The sequence below is a fragment of the Microtus pennsylvanicus genome, chromosome 1, assembly GCF_037038515.1.
Source record: "Microtus pennsylvanicus isolate mMicPen1 chromosome 1, mMicPen1.hap1, whole genome shotgun sequence".
NCBI classification, from domain to species: domain Eukaryota; kingdom Metazoa; phylum Chordata; class Mammalia; order Rodentia; family Cricetidae; genus Microtus; species Microtus pennsylvanicus.
In genome coordinates, this window is record NC_134579.1 from 56,191,624 (window position 1) to 56,205,447 (window position 13,824).

The window sequence follows — 13,824 nt, forward strand, 5'->3', positions numbered from 1 at the left end:
AAACCAAATTTAACAGAATAGTAAAAGGGGAATCACAAAAATCAAGCTTTACTCATGGGATGCAAGGATGGTTCAATACAAAACTTCAGATTCTTTCCAATATTGAATTCGATCTCTACATGAGTACAACAAGATGACATTTTTCAACATACAGTTCTCACCTGGGAGATACTCACTATGTGACCTGCTTGGAAAGTCTAAGAAAGCAGAGAAGATTGGCATCTGGTGGGCCCATTAGAATTCAAAACAGAATTCAAAATATACAAAGACATTTCCAAGTTCAGTTCTTTGTTACTCTGTCCTTTTATTCTTTATTCAATCAAACTGTTCAGCTGAAAATCTCATGCAAAATGCCTTCAGAGAAAATATTCTGAATAGAGTAATTTAATGAGACCATGTGTTCCCAGTGTCTTTCAGGATGAAAGATTATGGAAAAAATAAATATTGTTTGAAATTAAAACATAAAAATAGAAACACTTTAAGAACTTATCCCATTTACTATGAACTAATTAATTTTTCAAAATATGCGGCAAATATTAAACTGAATGTAGGTAAATTATTATTGCTGTTCTTCTTTTCAATGAGAACTTTTGGGAATGTCTTTCCAGAGTGCTGCTATTCTATAAGCTTTGTAATTGGACATTTTAAAACCTCTTTGCCTTATAATTTTCTGTTGCTTGAAAAATACCAGTAACTGATGAGGTCCCCATTGTTAAAAATAGCAAGTATGAAATACAGTCTGACTATGCTTGCATTAAGTTAGATTCTTCAAATAAAAAAGAGTCTTTAATAAACACAGGGCATCCTCACAAGCTTTTAGACTCGGCAGTAGATTCAAACGAGAGGGCGGGCTAGAAGTGTTTTTTAAAGGTCCTTAAATCATTATGCTGTGGAAAGAGCTGGAAATCCACACATGTACAATAAACCTGTTTCTTACTATGAAAGGTATCAAATCCCCAGACTAGATTCTAGGCTTTTGTTTTTGTTTCCCTGACCCTTTTACTTTAACACTAATGGTGTAGGTTATAGTACAAGAGTCTTGAGTCATTTCATAAAACATTGTCCTATGATCATGAGCAATCCTTATTTCTTTCTTGTACCTTTAAACATGTTCTATAAAAGCTTTCAGATTGTAGAAGCAACTGCACTCTGTACGATGCAGACAAGGGGATGGTTTTGAGCTCGTGCTGTGGCAGAAGAGTCTCTTTCCTAAGAAGGGCAGGTAGAAGGTTAGACTAATTGAATCATTTAGTGGCTGCATCCTTTTAAGTGCTTTCATGGAGAAGGGGGTCAAAAACCAACATTAACACCACTGCCCTTTTCAAGGACATCACTCAAGTCAAGATTTTCCCCTAGTCTTTCAGAGTTCACTGAGATTCCTTAAACAAATAACAAGCTACTGAAAACTGCAGCAGTCTAAGAGACTTGACTAATAAAAAATAAAAGACGTGTTGTTTCACACAAATTGTATAATCTTTCTCTCATACCTACTCACATGCCAAGTCTTTAAGTCACTCACCTCTATTCCCTATGTATTGCAAAGTCTGTTTCAATTCAACGCCTCAACAAATCTGGGAATGTCTGTTTGTTAAAATACTTTCTGGAAGGAAAAATGAACAGTATGAAGTGTTCTAAAAATAAACTCTCTGCTAGTCTCCACATCACTCCACATCTCTACTGCACACACCATATGGAACCAATGGCTTAAGAAACATGAGCAACCGCAGTCATTACCCCAAACAAGCCATTCAAGGTCCCTAGATACCTTGTGAAACTTTGAAGGAACAGGCAGTGTTGTGGATTCTAGTACTGTTTTGCTTAAAGTTATTCTTTCCTAAATTTAGGACATTTACATGTCTGTAGTTTCTTCTCTGTCCATTTCCAATCAAGATGTCTCTGAGTTCTTCCTCCCTTTCCTCCTCCTTAATATGCTTGATTGAAAGACTTACTTTGCCTTTTGTGTACCAATTAACTTAAATACAACTATAATTGGGGGGTTATTTGATCAAATTATTTAAAATTAGTCTAAGAGAATATCAGTGTAAAGCTATAAGTACAGAAAATAACAGTGACTATTAATTACTTTGCTTACACTGTGGTGGAATGGTAGGTGTTGAATTAAGCAACCAATAAAGATCAAGGCCAATGGACAGCTTCTCAGTCTATCCCATGCCCATGAGAGTTCCATTTCAAATGAGGCAATATGAAAGAGCCCCCATGCCTACATATTTGCCCACTTCAAAGACCTTGAAATTCAATTAAACAGAATCCATTCCTTGATTCTGTCATTATTCCTTGTGAATATTTTAAGTTGAAAAACTCTCAAATTCTTGTGTCCTTAAAGAACTGTTGATCCTTCCTCTTCCCAGTTGCCCCACAGACTTTATATTGTTTCATATTTTGTTAGTTTAGTAACTTACAAAGGATGTTATAAGGACCCCAAATCTACATATACTTAAAGATAACCAGATCAGGATGTCTCATTCAAACTTTTACACAACAGAGAAATTAGAGCCTTGAAGGAGAAATTTTATCTTTTGAATAACATTGTCACATTGTCAGCTGCCCTAAATGGGTAAATTCTATTTCATGAAGTAATTGTAGGAGTATGTCAATTGCTCAAAAGAAAACGTAGAATTTCTACTGGAAAATTTATAAAGAAACATCCCCAGAAAGAGGAAGAAGAGTTACCATTGTCCAGGCAGTAAGATGCTGGCATGTGGAGGTGCTCACAGGAAGGGAAGGGAGTTTCAATGTGAGGCTGGAATTTTTTTTTTTTTTTTTGGCTGATGGATGAGGTTGTGTATGAGGAAGAAATGGAGTTGCGGCAGTTGAATTTGACAAGAATTTACAGAAAGTGGGAAGCTTTCTAATCATATGGTTTATACTAGGCAAGTGGCCTTTCAGTATGGAAACCATCACAGTGTAGAGAACAGCAACATATTCTTTGACAGAACAAAGGAATTAGAGGAAAATATTCTTTTAAAAATTGAGGACCAAATTACATGTGGTCGTGCACACTTGTAACCCAAGCAATTGGGAGTTGGTAGCAGGCAGATCATCAATTCAAAGTCATGCTTCCTCAGCTTCATATTGGATGTGAAGCCAACATGAGCTTTATGAGACCGTGACTCAAGAAAAAAAATAAGTCACTAAAGCAAACACAAAATAAATTAAATTTTGAAACAAGAGTTGGGACATAGATTCTACATAAAGCAGATTATTTTCTTTTAGTAAGATAAGTTTTAGCCTTCTTACTCTGCCACTAAGGAGGTTGGAATGTTCTATAATCTCCCTCCCAAACTCAGGTCATGTCATAATTCTCAGACTAAATCTAACATCTCTCAGTGATCAAAACTTTAAACTAGGATCATACTTTATGTAGCGACTTGGCTGTTCTTAAGAGAACTCTCGTGTTGTTTTGGTACTTCTAATAACGTACCAGACATAACACTGCTGTTTCATCAGTGACCATAGGCTTTGAGAGTCTAGCTTTGTCATCTTCTTTTTCTTCTAAGTTTTCTACATGGAGAATGGCACCATCCACACACACTGCCTTCTGCAAGCATCTATATCACCAATCTCAACAGCTAATCCTACCCGCATAAAAAGAGCTCTCTTCTCTACCTGTTGTGTGTTGGTGGGCAGGCACACAGACTGCTGGGACATTATTACAACAATGACCTCAGAATGAAGAAAGACAAAATGTGCTACTTCTAAGTATTCAGGGACAGAACCCAAAAGACAGTAATAGAGTAGGTATGTAAGTGGGGAGGCTAGAGAATAAGTAAAATTTCATAACATAAAGGTGATAAAAAGCACAAAAATGGTTTATATAAATATTTTGAATTATAAATTGATGCAATATTAAGGATATTAATGCTAAAGAAATATTCCAAAGGGTTATGATAAGCACACAAGGGGAAAGAGACTGGGTTGCATAAAGAAATAAAATTAGACATAATAAATAATGTGAACAACTTACTGAATGCTGCATTAACCTCTCTGGCACAGAGATCCTGTTCTGTTCTCTTCTGTTGTGCTACCACATAACTAGGTCATCAAGCTTTCTTTCAGAGCAATCTGCCCTGTCCAATGATATTTCCTGACACAAATTGACTAGCCACATCTGTCTTTCCCTTCAATTAAAAACAAAAACAAAATTCCACCAGTGCCAACTTTATTTCATATACGCATTCTCAGCATGACTTTTTTTTTATGTCTTCTTCCTCTTTCTGCCTCCTCCCTGCTCCATGTACTTCTCACTGTCCAGATATCAGAGCATCCTCTTACCAATACCAATACCAGAGTCATCATGAGTTTGCTTATGGCTGACAAGTAATAAATGTTCTAACATCTGTGCTTATTTTATCAAGGATGTATGTTGTGATATTTCCTGCCTGTGAATAGATGCGAACAAGTGGCCCAGTACAGCAAGGAGCCACCTTAATGCAGGCTAGAATCCTTAAAGAACAACAGCAACATCTGCAGGAAGTTTAAGGAAGAATGTTTACATAATCAATGTCCCTGAGAAAGTGAAGGAAGGGGAACAAGGTGAAGGCAGAGGTTGGGGTTGTAATTTAGTCACAGAAACAGCTCCATACACCCTCATTTAGCGTTTTCAAGCTAGGATCACCCTTTAAGCTGTCTTTAGTTAGAATAAATAGGTTCAGTCTGTGATTTGGTTACAGAGGAAGGCTGGAAAGAAAGGGTGTGAACTCGAAAAATATGGGTCTCAGCAGCTGAGGGAAATCCCTAGAAAAGTGGGTCTGGAGAAATGGTAATGGCTGTTCTTCCAGAGGTCCTGAATTCAATTCCCAGCAACCACATGGTGGCTCACAACCATCTATAGTGGGAGTTAATACTCTCTTCTGTCATAAAGGTGCACATGCAAGTAGAGCACTCATATCCATAACATAAATAAATAAATCCTTTTTAAGAAAAAGTTGTCTGGTGAGAATTATTTGTGAGAGCTGCCTAAGTAGCTGGAGCAAATCTCTCAGTGTTATGGAAAGATCCTTGTCATTAGCACACTGTTTAACCAAATATTATTAACAGAATAACCAAAACATTTTGCCTGACTTGGGATGGGTTTCATAATTTATTTATTTATATTTTATTTGTGTATTTTAAACATAATTTTTTATTGATTCTTTGGTAATGTCACATTTCCAAATACCTCCATATCTACCCTTCACCCTTATAGTGCCCACCCAAAAGAAAATTTAAAACAAATAGAAATATTAATTATAAACAAACCCAGTTCACCCCCTTTGTCTCTTTTGCCTTCCAACATCTTTCCATTCATCTTAGTGGCTTTGGAAGCCAAAATGTGGCATGCAGTAGACCCTTGTGTCCAAACACCTTTATTTGCAAATGTTCATTATAATAGTTGTTTATTAAGTTCAAGGCCTCTAGTTTTTGGGACACCCTTAATAATGTGCCCTCACCAAGACTCATCTCAGATACCCTGCTACTGACCAATGTCATGGAGATACTGAGGCTGTCAGTCCCTTCATGCTTTCTAGCAAGTCATAGATGGAATAGATGTTGGGGTGGGCCAACTCAAAAACCCTAGGTCTGGGCCTGAGTAGTAGCTGAATTGTTTAGTCCTGGTCTTTGCTGGGACTGATCCCTCAGGTGAGGGGCAGAGCCAGCTCTCCTGTGCATGCCATTAGGGGCAGCTCTCCCATTCCATGGTGAGGGGTAGGGCCAGCTCTCCCATTCCATGGTGAGGGGTAGGGCCAGCTCTCCCATTCCATGGTGAGGGGTAGGGCCAGCTCTCCCATTCCATGGTGAGGGGTAGGGCCAGCTCTCCCATTCCATGGTGAGGGGTAGGGCCAGCTCTCCCATTCCATGGTGAGGGGTAGGGCCAGCTCTCCCATTCCATGGTGAGGGGTAGGGCCAGCTCTCCCATTCCATGGTGAGGGGTAGGGCCAGCTCTCCCATTCCATGGTGAGGGGGTAGGGCCAGCTCTCCTATTCCATGGTGAGGGGTAGGGCCAGCTCTCCCAGGCAAATGAAGGGCAGTAATGGCTCAACATGCCTGGTTTATGAACCCTTGGTGGTAGCGCTTTCACAGCGATCAACACAGACTCCAGCTGAGGCAGGATCAGGGACCCAGACATGGTTCTCCCCAGCAGCCCGGCCCTGTCACCGTGGTCTTGCTCAGGCCACTCACGTCAGCCTGTTCCTCACCACCTCTGCTTTTTCACTTCCACCCCTCTCCACAGCACATGATCCATTTTACTTCTTTTCCTCTCCCACTGCACCGTATATTGGCTCATCATAATGGTACCCGAGGACCTGTGGGTGCCTTCCTCCCAACAGGCTACTGTGGCTTGTATTTTGATATAGATATATTTTTCTGTTTTTCTGTTTTCTCTCTGTGCCAACAGAGAAGAGCCTGGAACTTAGATTGCTGTGGAGTTTTTGGTTATTGTTTAGATTGAGTCTTGCTGTGGCACTGTGGGTGGTCCTGATACTCATTATGGAGCTCAGGCTTGCCAGGCATTCATGGTATTACTGTAGCCTCAGTCTCCCTTGTATTAGGATTACAGGCCTGAGACAGCTCAGATGGTAGGTTGGAAAGCAGAAGCGGTTAGCAGATTTTCACACTTAAGAGTTCCAAATTTCTGCATGCAATATGGAAACTAGAGTTATAGGTCAGTCAGGGAGAAGACTGCGGATTCTAGATCAGCAGGGAACTGGCCTTATTCCCCAGCAGCACAACAAGATAGTAACAAAGAAGAATCGGCAAGGTAATTTATAAAAAGATAGGACACAGACTTTGGAATACCTTTCCTGGGCAAATCAATGTAGACCCAGGAGAGGAGGTGGCTGCAAGTGGACTTGGCAGATGAGCACAAAAGATGTATGAGTGGTCACGTGATCTTACAGCAGCTCCTCCACACCCAGTCAAGAATCGGTGCTAGTGCTTTAAATCTAGTCGTTTATGGAAGCAGAAGAGACGTCAAAGCCTGTCATGGTCTAAGTAGTTCAACATCCTTCGAGATCCGGGATTCCCAGCCAAAGCAAGTCACAGATACATTTTAAAGGAACTATTCTTGAAAAATCTCTTCCTTACCTGGGGTCAATACCTGCATGAAACCTCAATAAACTAGCACAGGAAACACAGTGGCATGTCTCTACATCTCTGCTCACCATCAGAGAATTGTCCATGATATGTTCACATCGTGTTTCGGCACCTTCATCAGTGTGAGTGAGAAGACAGTTTCTGAGCTGTGACAGAAAACATTGCAGTGACGAGACCACAGGGGAGGTACTGATGTTTCTGAGAAAGGAAAGATAAAATGTTGTGACACATTTGAAAAGCCCAGGAAAGCCCTGAACAGACTGACCCCAGGAGAAGGACAGAAAAAAACAACTAAAGGAGGCCGCAAGGAAGCGTTCGCAGAAATGATAGAAGTAGCCACAGATGCCGCTTCTATCATGTTTCCTTTTTTCTATTTTTTTCTATTGAAAAAAGGTTCTTTCATACAACATATTTTGATCATGTTTTCCTCTTGCCCAATTCCAGCCAGATTGTCCATTTTTATGTTCTTTTTTCTCTCTCTTTCTAAAAAACAAAGAAAACCAAACAAAAAAAAAGATCCCACAACCCCCCCCCCACCAAAAGACAAAAATAGAAACCAAAGTAGATATGCAAAAGACACACACACACACACACACGTGTCCAAACAAAGCAAACTGAGACTGAAAGTTCTCAAAAATACTATTGAGTTCCTCTTGAGTTGACTATCTACTCCTGAGCATAAGGCCTACACTGAGCTGTGATTGGTTAATAAACTCAGTGAGACTCCACTGGAGAAAACTAACTTTTTCTTTGCCAAGATGCCTTCTTCTTAAGGATAGAAGCCTGTGTTCACATCTCTTTCTTAGTGCTGGTACACCATCTGACTTGAACCTGTATATATAAAAAATTTTTTAACATATTATTTAAAAGATAAAGATAAATTTTTTAGAAATTTGTGAGTAAGTCTCTAAGCACTCTTATAGGCAAAGCATGCTTGAATTTAAGAACTGGTGGAACTTGTAAGCAAGTCTGCTGTGCTCTGTCTGTTAGTGACTTCCACAAATTCATATGTACTAAGGTTTAAGTAGCATACATTAAAAAGTGGTGCCTCTAAAAGATAATTAGCATCCTTGCAAAAACAAAGAAAAGAAGGTGTTACTAGCTGGATGGTCCCCTTCTCCATGTGAAAGCACAGAAAGAAACAGAACCTCCACACCTCAGCCTAGACACTTAATGCAGACATCTTCATCTTAGATGTCCTAAGCTTCATAAATGTAAAAGAGAAGTTGCAACTGTTCATACACTACCCACCTTAAAATATTTTGTTGCAGAAGATCAAACACATGAATCCCAATTGTAAAATGTATAAATGATATTTATATAGCAGATCAACTATTATTTTTGTCCTAAAAAATAAAGAATAAGATATTTTCCATTTGTCTATGCTTTTGGTTTTCTTTCAGCATGGCAGATTTGGAGGTAAAAATAGTCATAATTTTTCAAAGAAATCTTAAATTTCTTCATCTGAATGACAAGTCAACATGCCTTAATTATTAAATATTTAGGACACTTACATATTATACCATTTATGCCCCAGAAAATCAATGAAGTTTTATCAGGAAAGAAAACAGGGAATTCTAAATGAGCATTAAATGAGGACAGTATATCAGTAACATCATATGAAGTAAAAATTTTGAATTCTCCTCAAGGTGCAATGTAAATTATTTAAACCAACCTGTAAAATTTTGACTTGTTATACAGTAATCACAGCAGAGGACCACACTCATTTATGGCAAACTTTATGGCTTACTACGAGAATTCATCTTTTGTGAACTTGAGGCAGTGCTGAGAGGTTTAGCTCCTGATTTGAATGAAGTGAAGTGAGACAGGCTCTCCTGGACATTGTTATTACACAACAGAAAGTAGAAATCAATCAAATTGAGCTTTAATATGAGATTATCAAACAAAGAAGGCTGCAGAGCAACAGGATACATTGCGAAAGATTTGTTTTCAAATTAGAGTTCTTAGTAGCCCTTTTCTCATACTCAGAAATGTCTAGAACAATAAGTAGGTGAGTACACGGTATCTGACAGCATTTCAAAGACTGCAGGCTATATGCTATGCATTTAACCTATATGCAATTTGAAAATAATAAATGAAAGAAAAAAATCTTCCCAATTGTGGACTAGATTTATAGTGTCTTTTAAAATAGTAAGATGTGTGTAGTAAAATATTAGATCACAATAGAAAGAGAATGCTGAAATTCTCAACCTCATATCTCTGTATCTTTTTAAATGCAAAATTACTATCACTCAATTCAAAAGCAAAAGTAACCAATAGCATTTTTCCTATAGTACTATTATCATAAAGCAGAAAGCATTATAATATTTCAAAAGCAACATATGAAATAAAAGAGTGCAGAGAAAAATTTAGCCTGGAAGGGAGGAGGAACTGTCTAATTACAACGCCATACCAGTCTTTTTGTCCTCTGCTATCTGCAGAGAGTTTATTTGCTTCTGACTTTGTTGGAATCAGCATCTTGCCCCAGGCAAAGTGAGGTAGTCAACCTTTGCTCATCTGTGGACTCAGTAGGGAGGCCAATAGTAAAAACAAGTCAATCACTAGAATTTAATGTGTTGATTAAACTCTCTAGGAGTGCAGCTTGGTGAGAGTAATTGTATTAAACACCACAAAGGGTACTTTGCTTACATAAATGAGCCTACCTACTTTGCATTTACACATCAGGTTTTCTGGAGGCATTACCTACAAGCACCAATGCCAAGCATTAGCTCCTCAATGAATACAGTCACAAATGGAACCCCACTGCTACAAAATTTCCTGTTCTCAGGAAACACTTTCAGTGTCAGTTTTTCTTATGAAAATCCCTTGTTCTGAATGTCCTGCATAGACAATGTTAAGTCTTCTTTTTTTTTGAAGAATATAGTATTCCATGATCAGCAAAAGTGACTAGAGAAACTATCTTCCAGATATGCATAATGTCTGAATGTCCAGACTACTTAGAAATTTGTCAAACTTCTAGATAAACTTTTCCCTTGTGTCTGCAGAGTCTTTTAGAAAAGAAACTAATGGCACACAATGCTGTTCTGTTTTACCCTGAACATTTCCCTATTACAGAAAAGAGACCATCTTCGTAGAACTTGCCTGCCTTTTTTCCTCCTGTTACTCTAATTGCAGACTGAGCCTGAGTCCTGGCAGTTGTAACAGAGCAGGTTCTGCCCACCATCCTCAATAAGCCAAACAGATAGAAAAGAACAGAGAAAGGGATATTTGCTTAATATTAGCCACACTGGAAAGGGAGTCAGAAATCCAGAGACCCCGGGCTCCCTACTGCGTCACCTTCTAATGATGTGAAAAACTGTCTTCCATCAAGGTTTGATTCTAAAGGGAAGTCATGAAATACACATAAGTCAAAAACTCAGGTGTGGTTCCCCAGCCACTGGTGTCTCAGCTCCAGTCTTTCCTTTGGGGCCTTGTGACAAATTCTCAGTGTTTTCCTTGAGACAAATTTTCTCCTCTGCCAGCCACATCCTTCTCTTTTCTAAACATGATTTTACCAGGTAAATCTGAATTTTTGGAGTCCATTGTTTCAACAGTTTGATTGTCAAATGGAAGGAAGAGATTGAGTCTTGATAATACTACCATTACTACCACCAGGCTGGATATACTCTCAGCATCTTTAGTTAAGGTTAAACTACATGTAAAATACAAACAACAGCAATTTCTCTAAGAAGGTAGAAGCAAAACCCATCTTTAGAGCAAGGTATAAGCTTTCATCAAATCAAAGTTCAGGTTTAAGAAGAATTTCTTTAGAAATATCATTGCAAGGGGAAACAGAGACTGCTGGATCCATTGCAATAGAGAGAATGTTGGAAGAATCTGTGCAAATATTCATGAACGAGGTAAAACAGAACAATAGATTTCATGAAGCTAGGCTGAACCAAGTAACGAGTAATTGGATAAAAGTGTGGTGGGACTGAAAAAACTGTCCCCCAGCCTTGCTATCACAGCCTTGGCAACCTCTCTGTGCTCCAGCAAAGAATGTTTCCTGTCTGAGATGCAAATTGAAACAAAGACCAGAAATCTGATAGGGGAGACTCACAACCAAAATCTGATTGGTAAGCATGCCTTTCTCAGTTGTCAGTAGGGCAAGATTGTCACCTTAGCATTTATGAGGTAAAGGAAGAGAGTGTGGGAGCTGCACATCTAACTTCATCACAATAAAGAACACAGCAGTTGGTCTTATATATGTGATGTGCTGTGTAAGACTGTTCAGGGACATAGCCTGTGTTCTAAGCGAAGAAGTCTGTGAAGACGTGGGTTAGAAGGCATGCATACTCAAATGTGAGCTTTTTCTCAATTCCTGTCTTTTTATTTATTCATACACAGCTACTTGTCTTCTGGTTTGTTGAGCAGTAAGTCAGACAACACTTGGGACAGTAATGTCTGTCAAAGTGGTTAGCCATGAAAATTCCAGCACCACATTCATCAGAAGGGCACTCTTGACAAAGATATCTAATTTTGACATTTTCATCCACCTATGGTACTTCAACTTAACCTTCTTTCTCTTATGCTTGTTCTTCTTGGGAGTGGTGGAAGACTTTTTCTTCCTTTTCTTAGCACTGCCATGAAATCTCAACACAAGATAAAGGGTGGATCTTTTGAATGTTGTAGTCAGACCAAGTAGAGCCATCTTCTAGTTGCTTAACAGTGAAAATCAGCCTCTGCTTATCAGGAGGAATTTTTTCTTATCCTGCATATTGGTCTTTACATTTTCTATAGTGTCTGAGGGTTCAAATTCGAGTGTGATGTTTTTCCCCGTCGGGGTCATCATAAAACTCTGCATCTTGGCGGCAGTTCCACCACAGATTGCAGATCCTTAAATTTTAAACTTTGGAATTTGAGAAAATCCCAAACATAGGAGAGTCCCCATGATCTTCTTCCAACATTCTTCATGGAAGCGGACCAGAGACTTAAAATGTATCCCCAAGAAAGGTCATAAAACCTTTCTTTTAGACATTTACTCAGTATACTTCAGACATATGCCCTTTAGCTATACACTCAGCATACTTCAGACAGACACATTTTAAGTACTCTAAGGGCATATGTAAAGGGAGGACAGAGACATCTCCTTAAACACAGAGACCCATGAAGAATCCTTTCTTGTTTTTCTGAGCATCTCTGCACTGAGACGCATCATTAGGTTAGATATTAAACCCTCTCCACTCAGATCATGCACCCTCTTTCCACTCAGGTTTCTGCATAACTGTCTACTCATCACCAAATTTAGCATAACAATATATTTCCTATTCTTTGTCTCCCCATTTTCCAGAGGTGTCAGGTCACATAAAACAAGTATAGAGTCCATTTGTTTGCTTTTGTTATGAAAGTTCTGATCATGAACCTCTTGGTGGACTGTCAGAACACTGTGCAAGAATGAAGTCTTGTGAGGGAAATTCTGAGTGCTTGTGAGAAAACTCTAAGAAGACAAGACAAGAGTCTTGTGACTTCAATTTTAAAAAATATACTTTTAAATAAGAATTTTACTCATGTGACCTTTCTTAACCCTCAGGGTATAAATTGTTTGATGCTCTGAATAAAGTTGATTATTGCATGAGACTTTTTCTGACTTGTCTTTAGGGTTCACTCTCCCAGGTCTCACTGCCTTTAGAAAAGTAAGCACTGGGGGCCAGGCAGTCGTGATATACACCTTTAATCTCAGCACTAGGGAAGCAGAGATAGGCATATCTCTGTAAATTCAAGGCCAGGCTGGTCTCCAAGAGCTAGTTCCAGAATAGCTGTTACACAGGGAAACCCTGTCTCAAAAAAAAAAAAAAAGTAAACAATGGATGATGGGATGTTTTTCACCTCTCAGGAATTCTTTTAACTTTCACTATTTTTATGAAGCACAAGTACTAGAGAAAAATTCAGTATCACTGCCCTGTAATTAAAGACAGTTGTAGCTCTAGTGTTGGCCTGACTTAAAAGAAGTCTGACAGATCAAGGATAGTACTCTTTATTCCTATAAACTGGGGTTCTCTGAAAAGGTTGCATCTATATTATATTTCCCCGATTGCATGATCTTGAATGTCTAGAATATCATGGTTGAGAGAGATGATTGTTATAGGCCAACATTCAAAATTGTCTTGAGCTATTTTAGGGTCTTTAGTAGCTATTTGCTTCTGATTTTTTTTTCTGAACTAAAGTTCTAGTGACTAAGACGTAAACTTCTGGGAGTATATTCCTAGACCTAGTAGACCTCTAACCTCTACTTACCCTAAAGCTAAGTATAAGACAACATTTGAAACCAATAGAAGAGATGTTTCTACCTTGCTATAGCTATCTACCATTGATGAATTTTGCAAATACAATAATTTATGACTTTCTTTTTTTCTCCTTTGGTTGCAAAAGATCCCTGAACATTTTAAGCAATGAAACATGACATTTGGAATACTTTGTACATGCCCTTGATTATGGTCACTTACATTTATCTCAGAATAGCTTATTTTCTATAGAGTTGTTATTTTACATTGAAGATTTTTATAGGCAAGGAAATAAACCTCTTGTATACATGCAAATTGATTCCTCCCTTGATCTGACTACAGAAAAATTATTGGGAAACTTGTTAAAGATGGTAAAGATTGTTGGGTAGTTGTTGGAGGAGGTTATTCATTCGTTCCTGGCAGCCCAGACCCAAAATAACCACACAGAAACTATATTATTTGCAATACTGTTTGGCCAATAGTTTGTGCATATTTCTAGCTAGCTCTT

The 13,824-nt window shown here is 38.5% G+C and overlaps 1 pseudogene; it reads right to left on the reverse strand.

The window, feature by feature from the left end:
* Window positions 1-11,442: 11,442 nt before the first annotated feature.
* LOC142839286 (ubiquitin-ribosomal protein eS31 fusion protein-like) lies at window positions 11,443-11,899 on the reverse strand (annotated as a pseudogene).
* Window positions 11,900-13,824: the final 1,925 nt, after the last annotated feature.